The sequence below is a fragment of the Mustela nivalis genome (genome assembly GCF_964662115.1).
Source record: "Mustela nivalis genome assembly, chromosome: 17".
Classification (NCBI taxonomy): Eukaryota; Metazoa; Chordata; class Mammalia; order Carnivora; family Mustelidae; genus Mustela; species Mustela nivalis.
In genome coordinates this window covers 32,987,785-33,006,495 of record NC_139036.1, presented here as the reverse complement: position 1 = coordinate 33,006,495, position 18,711 = coordinate 32,987,785, and the positions used below count along the sequence as shown (strand labels likewise).

The 18,711-nt window shown below is 45.6% G+C and overlaps 1 protein-coding gene across 7 annotated transcripts in view; it reads right to left on the bottom strand.

The window, feature by feature from the left end:
* MMD (monocyte to macrophage differentiation associated) overlaps positions 1 to 18,711 on the bottom strand; it is a 115,844-nt gene that overhangs the window by 64,522 nt on the left and 32,611 nt on the right. The window contains exons 7-9 of one of the 7 annotated variants that reach the window (XR_014304972.1): positions 10,488 to 10,562; positions 8,860 to 8,980; positions 4,400 to 8,438 (exon numbers count right to left, since the gene is read on the bottom strand). The exons of the other annotated variants lie outside the window; for them this stretch is intronic. The gene's annotated coding sequence lies outside the window, so the exon portion shown is untranslated. Of the gene's footprint in view, positions 1 to 4,399; positions 8,439 to 8,859; positions 8,981 to 10,487; positions 10,563 to 18,711 lie in introns of those variants that run through there. 7 annotated transcript variants of the gene reach the window in all.

The window sequence follows — 18,711 nt, the reverse complement described above, 5'->3', positions numbered from 1 at the left end:
CAGTGAAGCAAAGACTTCTGAAAATCCACCCTTCCACAAAAGCAATGAGAACACTGGCAGAAATGATCGGAATAGGGGCACCTGGGTGGTTCAGTGGGTTAGGGCCTCTGCCTTCAGCTCAGGTCATGATCTCAGGGTCCCGGGATCGAGCCCTGCATCGGGCTCTCTGCTCAGCAGGGAGCCTGCTTCCTCCTCTCTCTCTCTCTCTGCCTGCCTCTTTGCCTACCTGTGATCTCTGTCTATCAAATAAATAAAATCTTTTTTAAAAATGGTCAGAATCAACATTTTCAGAACTATGGAAATTAACCAAAGTCTTGCAACAATCCAAGGAGTATTTATTCAGGAAAAATGGCTGCATCTTCATCAAAAACAGTGGACTTTGTGGTATGTTGTCTATTCCTACCCACCACCCATATATTTATATAAATATATAATGATATATAAGGATATAACTATGTATATTATATACAAATATGGACATATTAATAAGATAACATCTGTATATAACATCTTAGCAGTGTGCCCGGTACACAGACACCACTTCATAAATATTAGCTTATTAATGACCCGTTTCCCTTTCTCCCCTTCCTCTATTAGTTCTGCCTCCATACACAGTCTGTTGCTAGATCCCCTTCATTCTTCTTTCCTAATGTTCACAGCAGGTGGCAAGAATGGTGGCCTCTTGGGTCTAGGCCAAGGATCCCACTGATAAGCCTGGGTCAGGCTGGGCTGTCTCTGGGAAGGGAGAGGCAAAGGTGAATGGTAACCAAGGATGAGAACCAAGATTAATGGCAATAGTAGGGCTCAGACCCTGGACATATACTAGTTAAGGCAATGGACAGAATGTGAAGGGAAGCAGGAGAAGTGAATGAGGCAGACAGAGGGCAGAGGACACAGCTGGGACACAGTAAGGACACTGGGGCCGCTTGGAGTCTGGTCCTGGGCTATCGTGTGCTCTACCTGTCCCCACCAAGTCATCCTTTCTCCTGCATCTTCATCCGTACGCTTTACTATCTGGACAACTGCAGTTGTGTTGAAGTTGGGTCCCATAGAGATACACCCAAGGCTCTTCCAACATTGATTTTAGCTCCGAAAACTTATATCCAGTTCATTTGGGGAGCTGTAAGAAGGTGAGAGAGAGGTCTAGGTTGCTGAAGACTCCGGTTTCCACCAGCTTCAGTCACTGTTTTATGGTTCAGCTTCATTTTTATTAACTATTGGGGTTTCTCCTAAAATTTAGTTTTATTAAGAGCTTTTGCTTTCGTCAACTTTGGCTTTGCACTGGTCTGTTGCAAGCTTCCCAGGGGGGCATCTCTCCCTTTTTCTTTCACTCTTTTTTTCCTGCACTGCACTCTGAATAAATCATGCTAAGTACCTTCTTCATAAATTCCCTCCTCCTTGCTCCAAAATATCGATGGACTCTTTATCATCCTCTGAGCAAAGGTCAAACCCTTGGCTGAGCCTCTGGGGCCCTTTTCAATCAGAATGAAAGGAACAGGTTGATGTCTTATGCTGTTAGGATCCCTGACACATGGCACACACTCAGTAAGTAAATACCAACTTCGTATCTGTGACTGTTCCCAAAGGGAACCTCTATAGCTCCCATCTCCTAGAACACAAGGTACAGGACTAGTACCTTGTAAATCAAATGAGGCTTTTCTTCTGACAGCAGACTTCCTGTGTCTATATACCAAAGCTTCCATTTGGGGGAATGACCTAGTGATGTTTAGGGTCTTGAGTTCCTGTCTTGGGAGGAAAATAGTATGGTGATGTTTATGAAGTGCCTTCAACTTCTATTTTCTGTCACCTGGGAAGATACCCACTTCGGACTGGCCTACAAATATAACCACGGGGATGACCTAACCAAAGAGCCCTTGAGTGCTTCATCATTACGCCTGACTCTTGATGCCCCCTTGTGGCGATCTGTCACCATGCAAGGGTTACCAAGAGGAACCCAGAGCTGTCCTTCAGTGGGCACCTAACTCTGAGCCAACTGCTTCCCAGGCATTAACCCATATATGCACGCCACCACAGTCCTCTTAGGGAGCTGCTGTGAGTTTTACAACCTGTTCTAAGTAACACAGCTAACAAGTAGCAGAACAGAGACTTTCTACCCAGCAAAATAACAATTTAACTGAGAAAATTATTTTAAATACCCATCACGGAAAGACTCTGGAAAGTGTCTTAAGGGCTTAGAGCGAAGGAAAACGTTCTTTCATGAAAACCTATAAACTCTAGATAGGAACAGCACAGGTCTGTGGCATCTGAGCCCTGTTCTGCTCCATCGTCCTCCCCACTAGCTGCGTGTTCTACTTTACCCGGGTCTTGTGCAGCCACAGGGCTCCAGTGTCTCTTAGACTCCAGTCTGGGGCTGTAGTTTGACTTCTAAAGGGGAAGGATGCTGGTGTTTCTCAGTTCCCAGCCCCATTTTGTGGAAGTTCTGTTCCAGATAAGCATAGCAGGAGGACTAGGTCCCCTTTATCTAGCCTCCGCTGGTAGGGCAGAAGCTCTGCTCCAGTCATGGTAAGTCAGCGGTACTGGGGCCCTGCCCACACCCCAGCTTCCTTGCAGGGCAGAAATTCCATGCTGGGCAGGGCAAGCTGAGAAGACGAAGGGTTTCCATATCCCCTTCCCCTAGGACTCCCTCAAAGAACAGGATGTCATCCTGGGGAAAGAGGGTCTGACCCAGGTCCAGTGCAGTAGTAGAGGGGGTTCTGCCTTTTGGGAAAAGCATGCCCTAAGGAGGGAAAAGCTCTGCCCTAGGGGACTGACTTTCTCTGGATTAAAGTGTGGAAAATTTCATGATGACAAGCATTGTTGAAAATAACAGCCATCTTTGTGGAAAGCAAAAGGAGACTGGTATCCCATCTGCATGATACAAGCAAAATGGCACAGCAGGCAGAAGTTGAACAGGAAAGACCAGGGAAAGAGAAAGCCGAGAAGAACTCTCCTTCGATCCCAGTCCACTCCGGGGGTCAGGAAGGCTGGGCAGTACTGCACCCCTCAGGAGCAACCGGAGCCAGACGAGGACACAAGTCCCTAGGGACTTTGACAGGAGCCGTTTTGGCATGGGAAGGGGAGAATGCGTGCAGGAGTGCAGCACGAGCAGATGTGAGAAGTGGAGACAGTCTGGAGAAAGCACGAGGAATCAGAGAATAGGGTGGAGTTGCACAGGGACGTGGGGTGATCCGAGTAGTTTTGCACTGTGTGTGTGTGTGGATCCAGTGAAGGAAGGGCAGTTAATGAGATGCAGTATTAGTGCTCTTGCCTTCGAGAGAGACCGGACCAGGTGCGCATGAAGAGACCGGCCTTGCAGAGGAGGAGGACACGTGCTCCGTTGAACGAGGGGTGGAAGCGAAGACTGAGCTCACACAAGCACGTGTGCTGAACCGGTCAAGGAAAAGCAGCAGCCCTTCCATATGATGGCTTTTACTTTACCAAAAAGTGAAAGACAAGAACAGGAAATTTGGGGAGAGAAGGGGAGCTCAGGCTTACCAGATCTAGAGAGAGAGAGTAGGAAGCCAAGGCACCACAGTGACCCATTCAGAGTGGGTTATTCATTTAGAGTGACAGCTCTTTGCCCCACATTGTGTTTCCCATAGCCATTCCTAGGAGTGCTGGGCTAGAAACTCTTCCGTTTGTGGGGTGGGTGTGATGAAGACAGAAAAGGGTAAAACAAAGATAGCAGCAGGGGAGTCATGACATTGATAGATCATGAAATAGAAGCCATAAAGAGGTAAGTAATATCAAGAGAGGGCCATTGAACGAAAGAAAAAAGTTAAGTGGCTGGACTCGTAGGTCAGAGGCCTAGAAATTGGACTTCTAAAGCCATGATTTTTGGAAGGGGTGCAGGTAGTTGATAATGTCAGGGGCAGGGTCACGGGCACCTGGGTTGAGGTACCGTTGAGAAGTTCACCGAGTTGATGTGCAAGGTGTCGGGTGAGCAGCGTCCCTGAAGATACAAGTTATTCAGCTCAGTGGCATTGATCGCAGGAGACAATGACTGTGAATCAAGCCCTCAAGACTTCAAAGAAGGAGAGCAAGTGACAAGGAAGGGGAGAGGGGGGTAATGAAGCATGAGCTTCAAAGGAGTTGGGTTTGTTGTGTTGCGTGTTTTGGGTTTCGTTTGTTCTCATAAGAGCGCAGAGGAATAACTGTCTGGAAGCAGCAATGGCAACAAGGAGGACCATTATCCTTCCACTGGATCCTGAGCTATGAGAGAGGAAGCGGGCACACAGTCACCTTGAGTTTCAGCTAAGGTAAATGGGTGTCGGAAGTACTCGAAGAAGTGTTCGAAGATAGAGATGAGTTTGCTGATCACTTAGTGGAAGTTCTTGGTGGCAGACTAGTAAGGGGTTAGGAGGGAGGGAAAGAGGAAGGGGTTGGTTAGACAAGGGGATGTATAGATACGTTTTTATTAAAAAAACAAACAGGAGTAGCATTACTGATTGGTAAATAACTTACTATAATATTGATTAGTGACATACATTATATGTGTATAAAAAATAATCTCCTACTTGGTAAAATAACTACAGAGAATTCCACCAGCCTCTGATTTTATTTTTATTTTTTTCTAGCATTTTATATGGCTTCCCCATCCATTTAGACGTCTTAGGCTCTCATTGGTGGTTTGTGGCTTTGATTCTGTTCAGCCCAGCTGGAAAACAAACCATTAGGAAATGCATTTGGACCTCACTCTGTGCCCAGCAGAAACAAAACAGAATATCTATTTCATTAGCACACCAGGACCAGGGAGAGGTGAGAATTCTCTGGAAAGAAAAGTACAAGAGGGCTCAGAGAGATGTCAGCCAAGCCCCACAAACTCTATTTTCCTTCTTTCCAGACCGTGTCTCAATCAAAGCAGCTGGACTAGATAAGGCTCTCTGGTTTAAGATGCTGAAATTGATATTCAGATTAAAGGTAATATGAGGACGACTTTCTCTCCCAGATGAAGGGTTTTGTGTGAGGGAAGACAGCAGGCAAATCAAAGGGAGTACTGCGGCTCTCAAAGAAAATGAGAACAGGAGAGGGTGATGGGGGAAATGGCTTAAATGACCAAAAGAAAGGCTGCACTTGTCTACGCAGGTCTGGCCTGCCTGTCAGACAAGTCAGACGGTAGCCAGCCTTATGCTGCTCTGAAAAATGACAAGGAGCCACCTGCAGAGACCCAGCTTTTGATGGCCTGGGCAATGTGTTGGGACCCCAGGGACCCAGCTTCTCTCCCTCCTGCTAGGAAACACGTGGAGCCATCCACTGGAGACTTATTTAAAGCTATTACATAGATAGATTAAAGGGGATAATATAGCCTGCCTGCCTGGTGCAGATGAAGGCCACTTTCCTTCCATCTCATTGTGTTGTAAAAACACGGTATGACAGTGCTCGCTTCGGCAGCACATATACTAAAACGCAATATAACAATGGACAACACACATTTGCTCTGAAGAATTGGTTTTCTTTCCCTCTGAACTTTAAAATTTCAGTAATTACAATCCTGAAGTGATCACTGACGCTGTTGACTCGAAATGGCTCTCTTCGCTTTGGATGAGATTCCACGTGAAACGGTCTCCATCCACAAAGGTTTCGTTAGTGAAGTTGCCTCACCGAGAAGGTGGTCTCACAGCAGTGAGGATCATTAGCCTTCCTGAGATGCTCCTGTGTGTCAGCTGGGTTCTGTGCTTCACACACATTATCCCCTTCTCCCAGAAACTCTGTGAGAGAAGTATCAGTATCCCAATTTTATAGATGAAAAAAGCCAACAACAACAAAGCTAAAGCTTGGGAAGGTTCCGCTGGTCAGCCAAGGCTATATTATTAATGATTAGATTCATAAATAAAAGACTTTCTTTAACTTCTGTCATGTCAGTGGTGGAGCATAGCTAACCTTTGATTAGATTTTAAAGCTCTATGAATCTGTTCCTTAAGCCTGGGTCACTGTGATCAGACACAAGAACATACAGTTAAAAATGACAAGGGCATATTCCTTCCTTTCTTCTTCTTGATTACTGATGATTTTAATCAAAATATAGCTTCAGCTGTAGGAATCTGCCCTTGGCTCTCCTGTCTTCTCATGCCTCACTGTCTCTCTGGGCAGTCTCTCTCTTGCTTAGGGCTTTACCTGCCAACTCAACTCTGATGACTTCAAGTCTGTAATTCTAGCTCAGACTCTTCCTGAGTTTCAGACCTATATATATCCAACTACCCAGGAGATATCTCCTCCTTGGGGTTCATAAAGGAACTCAAACTCAAACTCCCAAACAAAACCCATCCCATTTTGTCCCAAGTAAGCTTCTCCTCTTCTAGTCCCTGTCCACCCAGACCACCATAACAGGAATCTGCAGGTCTTCATAAACTTCTCTCTCTCTCTCTCTCTTCATATATCTTTCTGGTGGCCAAGTCCTGTAGGGGAGAGGTCTCGGAGTAAGGTCTCCAGATCACCAATAGCAGCAATAGCTAGAAACTAGTGAGAAATGAAAATACTTGGTTTCCACCCTAGTTCAGCCTCTTTGGGAGGGGGACCTGTAGTCTGTGTTTTAATAAGCCCCCGCAGGTGATTCTGACACTTGCTCTACATTGACCTTCCTAATATCTGACTGATGACTCCATTCCTGAAGCTTTTACTGCAGTCATTTCCTAACCAACTGTACCCTCCTCTGCTCTTAAATCCCTCTACGCTATCCTCCCCTTTCTTACCAGAATGTTCCCTCTAAATGCAAATCTGACCATGCCTCTGTCCTACATAAAATTCTTCAATGTTCCCCCAATGCTTAAGCAGCACTGTCTACTAAAAATATAGCGTGGGCCACATATGTAATCTTTTTATGTGGCTCCTGGAAAATTTTAAAAGTTTAAAACAAAAGTGAAATTAATTTGAACACTGTTACTGAACCCAGTATATCAAAAATATTATTGCAATCTGTCACCAATATAAAAGTCATTAATGATATATTTTACATTCTTTTTGCATGCCAAATCTCTGAAATCTGGTGTATATTTTTACACTTACATGTCTCAATTCCAGATGTCAAGTTTTCCTTGGAAATGCCTGACTTATATTTAGATTTCATACAATTTACAGTGGAGTCAAAAGAACACATGTACCTACCCACATTGTTCCAAACGTACTTAAAAGTTTTCCAATAACTAAATTCAATCCAGTTTTAAGTTTAAATGAACTAAAATTAAAGATTAAATTGCTTGGGCACACTAGCCACATTTCACTAGGCACTCTATAATCCCATATGGCTGGTAGCTACCACATTGGTCAGTGGGGTTTAGAGGACCAAATTCTGACCTGCCAGTATGCTTCCCGGCCCCCTATGAACTTCTAAGTTCATCAGTATATCACATCTTCATCCTTTCCTGCACATAACGATTCCATTACACAGAAAAGCATTTCCTAAGATACTCCGCATCATCTCATGTCTCGGGGCCTTTCCAATGACACCTCCCCTCCCTCAATTACTCTGTCTCCCCCTTCACGTGTCCAAACCCACCTACTTTTTAGACTCAGCCCTGCTATTAAGTTTCCCACCTCTTCCCAGGACTGACCGACCAATCCCTCTTTTAAGCTGAAACTCTGTGTAAATCTCTAAGACTCACATAAAATTGCATTTCACTTGTTCATGGATCTCTCATTAGAGAACACACTTCTAAAATTTCGTTTTATTCATTTTTTATATCCCTTGCACTTGGAACGTCACCCAATGCTAAAAGACACTTAGAAAATGTTTGTTGGATTAACGAAGAGTGAATACTCAAATTCGTTCCCTTTGTCCCTGTGACTGCTCCCTCCCTAGACCTGCAGGGCAGCAGTGGGCTAACATTTGGGTGTTTTGTTCTCACTGTCACATCATGGAAGTGTCCCGAAGCCCTAGCAGTGAGATGGGCTTTCTGCCTGCCCATTTCTTCCTTCTCCCTGGGTGATGAAGACACATCTTTGCCGGCAGCCCTCATGAAGGATTTAGAAACAAGGCTATACATTCTGGCGATTGTTGGATTGTTGGCTTTCTCCAATTTGCTCAGCCCACGTCTCTCAACCTCTCTGAAGCCTGGATTCCTCATCTATAAAACGGTGGTGGTAACAGCTGCCCTCCACATAGGGATGTGCTAACCGAATTCACTAAGGGATGTCATATGCTTGGTAAACCGACAAGTTAGGCGAACCTATAGGCTTACCATCATTTCATCTCAGAAGGTCACCCACACCGACTAAAAGAGGGATCCCCTCCTTTACGCACGTCTACACTGCCCAAAGAGGCAAAAGAAGAGGGAACTCAGTGCATGGATGAGGTTCCTGCTGGTGAGGACAGGCTACCCCTGTTCCGTTTTCTTCAACATGTTCCATTCCTACATGGAGAAAGTGCTCCTTTACACTCTCCACTTGTTCTGCTGTGTTCTCAAGTACTACATCTGGCTTTTTTTTTTTCCTTCCCTCCAAGTCTTCTCTTACCCTCTTGTGATTTCTGCATACAGGCTGCTAGATAAAAGGTTTCTGGAGTCAGGTGGAACTAAAAAGCAAGGATACCACGGTAAAGCTATTGGGTCCAGGTGTGAGCTGTAAAGATCTAACGAAGTACTTGTTGATTGAGGCTCCCTTTCGCCCACCTCCATCTCCCAAGAGGAAGGACCTCTGCAGGTTCGAATGAAAGCAGAGGATGAGTGCACTGAGAAGGAAACCTTCCCAGAGTGAGCCTCAAAGGGGAGTAGGATGAGAGCGTCCCCAGGAAAGTTTGAGGATGCAAGAGTAGAGGAACCCTTCCCTGACTCTTGCCTGCGACCCAGGCAGGAACACCTGTGCAGGTGGTCCTCATATCCTGTGGTCTGAGAGCACAGAGAGATGATTACCCAAGAGGCAGAGAACAGGAACTACAGAATCACTGGCTCCAAGGCGGACAGGGACAAATAGTCAGTAGGTGGATCCTGACGGTGTCTGTGTCACGATGAAGCAGATGGACAGGCAACCACACCGCAGGTAAGCACACCTGAGAATCAGGCAGAGGCGGATGTAATGGTGAGAGGTGACACGCAAGTATTCAGTGCCTCTCCCACCTCCCGTCCCCACTCAGCACCTGACACTCGGGACTGAGGCACAGCCCTAGGAAGTCCCAGGAAGGAGGGGAAGAAAACATGGAATTGAGTGAGCCAGCCTGGAATTGGCTTGACTAAAGATTCTGTCAGGAGGGGCTGGGGGGGATGGAGAAATAAGTCAAGTTACAGAAAAAAATCACAAAATAGGGATGCATTTTTTTTTTAAAGATTTTATTCATTTATTTGACAGAGATCACAAGTAGGCAGAGTGGCAGGTCGGGGGGCGGGGAAGCAGGCTTCCCACTGAGTAGAGAGCCCGATGTGGGGCTCGATCCCAGACTCTGGGATCATGACCTGAGCCGAAGGCAGAGGCTTTAACCCACTGAGCCACCCAGGCACCCCAGGGATGCATTTCTGATACCCATGAAACAGCGCACATCCTCTGTGAACCATTGGTTGTATGTCTGGATGCCTGCTGGATTGTAAATTGCTTGATGGTATGTTTTGTGTCCTGCATCCCTGCTTCTTCCAGAACACAGTTTGTACATCATAAGGCCACCTGACAGGTTCGTGAACTTGCTCTGAAATGAGCAGAGGTGGGGACAATATGTTTTCTCAGCATACCTGGGCTGCGTCCTCTCTCTTCCATCGCTTATCTGCTGCCGCAACTCAGGAAGCATGTGTGCAGTCTCCTTCACACGTTCCCGCATTCCTTCACTCAGAAAATACTCATAGAATGCTTGACTGTAAAGCTCTCCAGATGTGAATGGGGAAGGGAAGCAGAGATGTAAAGTGATGTATTTGCATGCTTTCCTTTGTGTCGTTTTAAATTTTCAAGAGTCCTTGCCTATCACTTCGTTTTGGCTTCACAGCCACAGCAGAGGTGACGGGAGGCAGGTGCTGTTAACTTCACTGTTGAGGTGAAGAAAAAGACAAGGTGAGATCTGACCAAAGTGACATAGAAATTTGTAGTAGAGATGCAAGGGTTGGGGAGTGGAACTTCAGGTCTTCTGATTCTTTGCCTTGTGCTCTTCGGTAAAAAGACATCAGAACATATGTTTGGGTAGAGACACCTGGGTGGCTCAGTCGGTTAAGTGTCTGCCTCAGCTCAGGTCATGATCTCAGGGTCTTGGGATTGAGCCCCATATGGGGCTCCTTGCTGAGCAGGGAGTCTGCTTCTCCCTCTAGCCCTCCCTACCCTGCTCGTGACCGACTTCTCTCTCTCTCTCTCTCAAATAAATAAATAAAATATTTTTAAAAATATATACATTTGGGTTAAAAGTGCAGTCAGCCAATGAAAAGAGTGGCCAGTGGCCAGAGCTAGAACAATTTAAGCAACAAAATTAATCAAATAGTATTTATACCCAAAGACTAAAATAAATACCCATGAATCTATACTGATACAAATAAATGACTGAATAAATAAATGGCTAGAATGGCCAGATACCACTGAAGACTTACAGATAATTTATCTCAATATTCCACTCTGAAGGAGGTGGAAGGGAAGTCTCCACTCCTTAAGCGTGAGCTTCCTTCCTAAGTGACTTCCTTCCTAAAAGAACATAGTATGGAGAGAAGAGTGACTCTACAGTGAAGAAACCAGACAAGCAGCACCTGAGGCAGGTGATCCCAGGTCAACATCAACAGTGATAAGTCATATTGACAGTATGAACCCCTGGTGTGTCGTAACGAGAATAGCACTTTACCTCTGTGATTTTTCCTCCCAGAAGCCCTTAACGCCAGTCTATGAGAAAAACACCAGATGAATCCTTGTTGAGGAACATGCTACAAAATACCCCACTGGTACTCCTCAAAACTTTCAAGGTTATCAAGAACAAGGAAAGTCTGAGAAATTGTTCACAGGCAAGAGGAGCCCAAGGAGACAGGATGACTATAGTTTGGATGGGATCCTAGAACAAAAAAGGGAAATTAGATAAAAGCTAAGGAAATCTGAATAAATATAGACTTCGGTTAATAATAATTTATCCATCCTGGTTGACTAATTGTGACTAGTGTATCATCTTAATGTTAAGGTATTCACAGAAAACGGAGTGGGGATATTTGGGAACTCTACCATCCTCACAACTTTGCTGTAAATTGAAAATTGTTCTGAGGTTAAAAGTTAATTAAAAGTGAAGTAAATTTTTAAAAAATAATTTTAGTTGTACAATTAAAAAGAAGTGCAATGAATTTTTTGCCCATATGATAAGGGAAAGGATGGGAGGAGGGTGCTATACAAGATTTTACCCTGCTCTCCCACTAGTCAGTAGGATTTACAGTCAGTCTGGGTTGAAGTTACACAGAAAAGGGCTCTTGTACTCCTGTGACAGATATGTGGCTCCTCCAGCATCTGACAGAGTCTGGACAAACACATTGGCCATGCCATCATCTCCAGAATCTCTGCTTTCTGAGGTCAATAAGCCTATGTACACCTCTTTGGGAATTCCTCTAGTTTACAAGGAACTTGAATGTCTACTATATCAACCAGTTAATTTTCAGGATCCAGGAATGAATGAGAGACCGGAGTCAGAGTCCTTATGAATATCATCTAATTGCCATGCCTCTGGCTTGACCTTTCTCAGTCTGTATTTCTGCATAAAATGATGATCCTTGGAGTAGTATAAGGTTAAATGGTATAAAGTATGTGAAAGCCTTCCATGACCTAGAAAGGACTATGAAGTTTTATTTTGGAATGTCCTTGCCTTTTGGGAGACTAGAACTGTCTGTGTCTTCTCTCCTTTTAAACAGTAATCTGGCTTATTCAATCAGTTTGGTTCAATAGATATTTGTCAACTATCTTTAATATGTTAGGCACGTTAACAAGTGCCTCACCTGGTTAATGGTGTCCCTGGAAATGTAAGAAGATGGAGAAGCTTCAGTTTTTCAGCATCTTCATGGGAAGAGCTATATGTGTCTGGATAGAAGACCTCCCTGAAGTGGGGATCATAACCCACAAGAGACATGCATCAGTTATAACACTCTTGGTTGTTGGGCACTGGAAAACCAAATCAAAATGGCCTTAAGTTATTGGCTTACCTAACTGGAAGGTTCAGGGTCAGGTGGACTTTAGAGTTCAACAATACAGTGTCTTACCCATAAGCATCCAAGAGGTAATCTTTTCCTTTTTCTGCTCTGTTATCTACAGTGATGGCTTTATCCTCTAACTAGCTCCCTTCAGGGTATGGGATGGCTGCCAGTACCAAGTGGGGCTCTTAGCTTCCTTGTTCACAATAAGGTGAGGTGGGAAGGGCACTTATAAAACTGAAGCCATAACCCATGACCTTGACTACCCTATGTTAGTCAGCTTAGTCAGCCACTCCTACCTCTAGTCTCTTGCCAGTACATAACTATGCATTAATTTCTTCCCATCTTGAAATATTATTTATTTTTAGTTCTATTTATTAGTGTATTTACTCACTTATAGTCAGCTCCCATTCCCCACCCCACCCCCGAATATTAGCTCCATTGGGTCATGGATTTCCTCTTGTTCACCACTGCTCCCTAAACTACCTTCTAAGGAGAGCAGGTCCCTCCTTGACCTACAGGAGAGGGGCTGAGTCTATTGCAAGCGGTCTTCCTTCCCTGTCCTCCTCCCTAAGCCCATGCTGATTCCTGCCTGAGTCCTGATTGCTGGGCGGTAGGTACTACCGTCAGGATTTTACTAGAATAAAAGGATCACAGGTTCCGTGTGGAGAAGGCCTTTCTAAACAAAAGCAGCCCAAGTTGGTCTAGTCTGGGTGGAAGCATAGGACAGTTGACCAGAGGGGCCCTGGGAAGACAAGACCAATGGGCAAACTGTCCCCAAAGCAAGGAGGAAAATGAGTAGTGGGTAGCACAGTTGCTAGTCAAGTGGGTGAAAAGCAAAGTGACATAAGATGAAGGTTCAGGACCAAGTCTGAACAGACGGTGGGTATGGCAGAGCTCTGTCACACAAGCCTTCTGTCTACATTTCCGAGCATGCGAACCACGCCGTGCATGGCAGGGCTCCGAGGGCTCTGCGAAACAGTCCTCAGAGCTCCTCACATTTTCAGAGCATTTCGTAACTTACAAAACCTATTCCCAGATGTTATCTCACTTCATGGTCACAGCCATTCTGTGGGATTAGTTTGATTGTTCCTATTTTGCAAGTGAAAAAACCAACCCTCTGCGTGACTTTCCAAAAGCCCCGCAGTTCAGGGGAGGGAAAGCTGGATGTGGATATTCTCCTCCAAGCGCTGAGCTCATCCTACCCCGGTGCCAGTGAAGAAGGATGGGTCAGTTTCCTGACATGGAAATGCATCCTTAGGCTCAGGTTTTCCTGTTTTGCATTATGTGCCTTTCTGTTTAGAGTTGAGTTGCTTTGTACTTCTGTGTAAATAGGAAATTCCCCATAATAAAAAGTTAAAAAAAAAAAAAAAGTGATAAGAACAGGGTCGAAGTGCTCAGTCAGGCCCTGGCAGAGAAAATCGAGGGACAGTCAGGCCCCAAGGAAGTCGGGTGCTCAAAAGTCTTGGCTTCAGCACTTTAAGATTTGAGTTAAAGAAAAAAAATAATAATAAAGAACAAAAAGAAAAGAAAAAAGAACATTTGGGAATAAGGAAGAAGAAAAATCATGTGTGTGCTCAAGCAGCTAAAAAAAAAAAAAAAAAGGCACAAAGGAATGAGTTGTTCCCTCTGGGTTTTATATTCTCCTGCCAGATCCTTTAATTATGCTTCTATTCTTTTTTCCCAAATTTAATTTTCCCCCAGACTTAAATAAAGAGCAGATGATGTTTCGTAGAAGGCTTAGTAAAGTGGCCGTTTGGAAGTTATTTTTGCCTGGGTGCATGTTCTGGCTTGATCTCCCAATTCACTGTGTGATCTTGGATTATTATTCACCTCCTAGAAGAGTCACTTTCACCAACTGTAACAGAGGAATTAGAACATTTGCCACCAAATGGCCTCACAAGAAAATGGACATAAAATGCAGGGTGATAGCCGTCAAGGCACTTGGAACACTTCCAAAGAGAAATGTCTTAAGCTAGGAGATGTTATTATCAGAGCATTCTTTAGAATCACCTGGGTTTGTGGGTAGCTACAATCCAGGCTTCTCTGCTGCCTGGGGATTAAAGATGGAAGGACTTTAGCGATCCTGGCTGGATCCTGGCCAGAATGGGACCTCCGGGCTTTTGAAACTGGTGCTCTTTCTGCTTCCCGATTGATCTGGATGGTTTGACACAGCTTTCAACCTGTACGGTGTTATCATTTGCTCTGAGGCTTCAGGCAGTACTTGTAAGAAAGAGGCAGGGTCAGTCTTTGATCTTCCATGCTAATCCCAAAGAGCAGGTAATCTCAGGGAGCGTGGGTCATTTTAATTTAGCATTGCAATAAAAATTACCATCTTAATTTTGTTTTGCTCAAGCTGAACTTTGTAAGATAGAAGGGAGAGATGGCTCAGACAGACACTGGGTGGTGGGAGGGAGGCTGTCTGGAGTTGAGTCTGGCTCAGGGCCCTCTCTCTGCTGTCATTTATGAAGATATCGGTACACATCTGACAGCCTCATCTCCGGTATCTTGTCTTCTCAGCACTGATGTCCATAGATGTTCCCTTCAGTGCCAGTGACCATCCAGTCCTCATGCAATCATTCATTCATTCACTTATTAAATAAGCATGTTCCAAGTAGCTCCTATGTATCAAAAACCTCTTAAGGATCAGCAGTACAGAGATTAGTAACCTAACCTTATCTTGAGGGCTGTGGTGGGGAAAAGATGAGCACAATGCAATGTGATGACTAAGTGTCACCGTGGAATTCCTTGGGAGAATGTGAAGAGCGAGCCCCTTCTAAGGAAGAGGTAACTTTTGAATTTGGACTTGATGTTTAAATAGGGATGCTGAATGTGAATGAAGGAAGGTGAGGGCAGGCAGGGCATCCAGGAAGAGGGAACAGCGTATGCAGAGGCACGGTGGCATGATAAAGCGGTGGCACATTTGAGGAACAGCAAGCCTTCTGTTTGGCTGGAGGGTACCTGGGAGTAAGAAGAGGTGAGTCCACACGTGTAAGGAGGTACCAGATCCAACACTAAGCTTTCTCATTTTAGAATATCATTAAGAGTCTCGTTTTAGAAACAGCACTTGGGTAGAAACGCAGAGACTAGATGAGATGTAGATGAAGTCAAAGGAGTGAGGTTGGGTGGATGGGGTGGGGTAGATGAGATGGGGTGGATGGGGAGAATGGGGTGGGGTGGGGTGGGGTGGAGAGGGTAGTTGGGGTAGATGAAGAGGATGGGGTGGCGTGGATGACCAGTAGATGGGATGGGGTGGAGAGGGTGGATGGAATGGATGGGGTGGGTGGGGTAGATGGGGAGAATGGAGTGGGGGGAGGATGGGGTGGGTTGGATGAGTTGGGGTGGATGGCAGAAGACTTGCTGGAAGCAGTCATGGTGAGCAGAATGGATAAGGGCTTCAACTCAGGGGGTCTCTGTGGAGGGGGTGCAGATTTTGGAAGAGATCAGAGAGTATGAGATTTGCAAACTGGTGGAATGCAAGAGATGCATGCACAGGAGGGAGAGGTCCAGAAGGACTCTCAGGTTCCTGGCTTAGGGGATGGTGTAGATAGTACTACTGTTGGCTTACACAGGCAATATGGAAGGCACATCAGGTTTGGGAGAAGAGAGGACTTATTTGGTTTTGAAAACACTGACTTTGAGGTGGGTATGGAACATCCATGTGAAAATAGCCAATGGGCAAATGGGTTTAAGGATTTGGGAGATAGGAGAGTGTGGGGCTAAAGACCCTCACCATCCGTGTGGGTGGGGTCCTTGAGGGTTCAAGGGCCGAGGAGGACCTTGGAGAACCAATATTTAAGGATGGGTAGAAAGGGGAGGAGTCGGGAAAAAAAAGACTCAGAGAAGCCAGAAATGGGGGGAAAAGAGGGACGCAGGATACAGCGATGTCAGGGAGGCCAGGGCTGGGGAGATAGAAGAAGGGAGAGTAGACAGTGCCACCAAGTCCTCGGAGGGTATAAGAATAATACAGGCCCCAAAGCAGGGCAAAGGAAGACAGGGTTGGAAGAACACTCCCCAGGCAGCAGATAGGCTCAAGCAAGAACCTTAGATGGGAATAAGGCTGCCATTCACACAAGGTGAAATAAGCCGAGTAGGGGAGTAATCGCCTGCACCCCTTTGCCCTAATTCTAGCCAAGGGCTCTTTCACAATCTTCAGAGCAACTTTGGTGAACAGTAATTGAGAATGGAATTCAGCACTGACTGTCAGGTCCTGTGTTAGTACTCTCTGCACATAATCTCACCATAGCCCTCTGAGGCTGAGAGCACCGTCCTTTCCAAATGAGGAAATCAAGCCTCAGCACAGCCAAATACTTGCTCCTCCCTTTCCTCTCCATGCATTGTTAGGTCACAACCCCCATAACACATCGGTGACAAACCAAACCAGTGCTTGGCATCTACGGAGAGCCCGTCTTTTATCACTCACTGGCTCGAGCTCCTAAAGCTGATGAGTAAAGAAGAGAAACTTGAGCCAAAGGTAGGGTGCCATTCCTGCCAGGGATGCTCCACATGAGTAAGCTAGATCAAACGGGCTGGAGAAAGAAGACACTACACAAAAAAACTCTCTCTTAAAGGATCAAAGGCCAGCGAGGGAGAGGTCGAGCGTAGAGGAAGATCAGGCAGCTACCTTCAGCTCCCTCCCAGTTACTGAGTAGCCCATCTCCCCTCCCCAACAGTTGAACAATTAAAGGCTGCTTGGGAATACACAATACACTGGCCCACTTTTTAAGATTGGTGCTTCCCTCCCCCCCTATTTTTTTTTAGAGAGAGAAAGAGTGTGCATGCACACAAGCAGGGGGAGGGGTAGAGGGAGAGAGAGAATCTTAAGCAGGCTCCACACTCAGCATGGAGCCTGATGCAGGGCTCCATCTCATCACTCTGAGATCATGACCTGAGCTGAAATCAAGAGTTGGATGCTTAACTGACTGAACCACCCTGATGTCCCAAGATTGGTGCTCATTTTTAAATTCACATTTGTATAGTGTTCAGCCTCTGAGGTTAGTCTTACTACTGACATCTGCATTTTCTTTTTCTTTCTCTCTTTTTTTAATCATCTACATTTTAAAGATAAATAAACTGAGATTCAAGTCAGGCTGCCCATGTTCTTTCTAATACTTAGGGGCCAGGGTCCCCTCATTATTCAAAATCCAGATGCTGGGATCTTTCTAACACCTTCTGGATGATTCCAGAAGAAAGTCCAGCACTAATAATAACCCCCCCACACTTGTGCCTGTGGACCATACCGTGGTTTCCAAGGCACCATGTACTCACTAATCAGTACCCTAGTAAAGAAAAAGTTAGTCATGACACTTGTTAAAGATGGGAAGGCAGACTTTATTCAGGGGGTGGCTACTGGAATGGGGTTTTAGAGTAGGGGACAATCAATTCCACTGTGAATATAACCAGGTCAAGTGGGAATTCACAGCCAAGAGGCGGGTGGGAAATTAGGTTTCCTCAATAATTTCAATAAGACTCGGGAGAGTCTTACGAAAGCAAAAGCCAAGGTTTTAAGACACCAATGGTGGGGAATGAAGAACTTCATTTGCTTCTGAGAATGGGGGATTTTCCCTAAACTGACCAGCAGGATACTTGCTAAACTTGAACTTAACAGGTCAAGGCCAGAGCCTGAAGTCAGGGACTAGTCAGAAAGAAGATTCTAGGGGGCGGAGTCAAGTTTGGCAGAGGGAGAGTCTTTGTTATCCCTGTGGCCTCATAGACAAGACTGTTCTCTGCTCACTCAAAATGCTCCTGTCAGGGGCCTCCTGTGCCAGCAGGTGTCTCTGTGGCCTGGGGCCCACCCTCAGGTCTTCCCCCTTCTCAGTGCAGCCTTCCCCAAGTGCAGGGGACTGCACATCCACACGCCTGCCCCGGCATCCCCCCGACCATGATTCTCCATACCACTTATTAAAACATACTATGTGTTTTGCTTCTACATTTTACTTCTAGTGAAGTATGTATGTCAGTCAGTATGTCGGCAAGAATGTCAGTGCCATGAGGCAGGGACTTGCATCTGTTCTGTTCAATGCTTTATCCCCAACATTTGGACCAGCATCTGGCACACAGGACGGGCTCATTCTTTGTTGAATAAATTGGATGCCCACATGAAGGTCTCCACAAATATCCTCAGATCTTGATTACCTACGTCAACAGGAAAGGATCATAATCCCAATAATGGATCATCCGTCCAACCAATTTACAATGTACCGCACCATGCATTATTTCAGTGTTAATACAGTAACACAGGGATTAGCTCAGATGGACCGTAAAACATTTGCCTTCCATAACAATTCTATGGTGTTATGGGGTGTGGTGTCCCAGAAACATGGGGACAAAGAACGCTGTCTAGGATGCAGGGTTTGCTGCAGAAAAATTCACATGCATACAATAGCATCTTACACACACACACACACACACACACACACACACACACGGGTCCCTGAGTCACAGAGAATAGATGTTATCACCCCTCTTCCACACATCCCATGCAGCACTTCCCAAGGGCACCTCATGCTGTTCCTCAAACTGCCCCCCCCACACCCCTTTTCCCCCTCCCCCACCCCCGCTTGTTCCCCGACACGTCCTCCTTCCCATGCCTGGAATGCTGTCCTTCCCCTAACCTGTGTGGACCCACTGCCTCTTCACCTTTCCCCTCTGTAATCTCTCA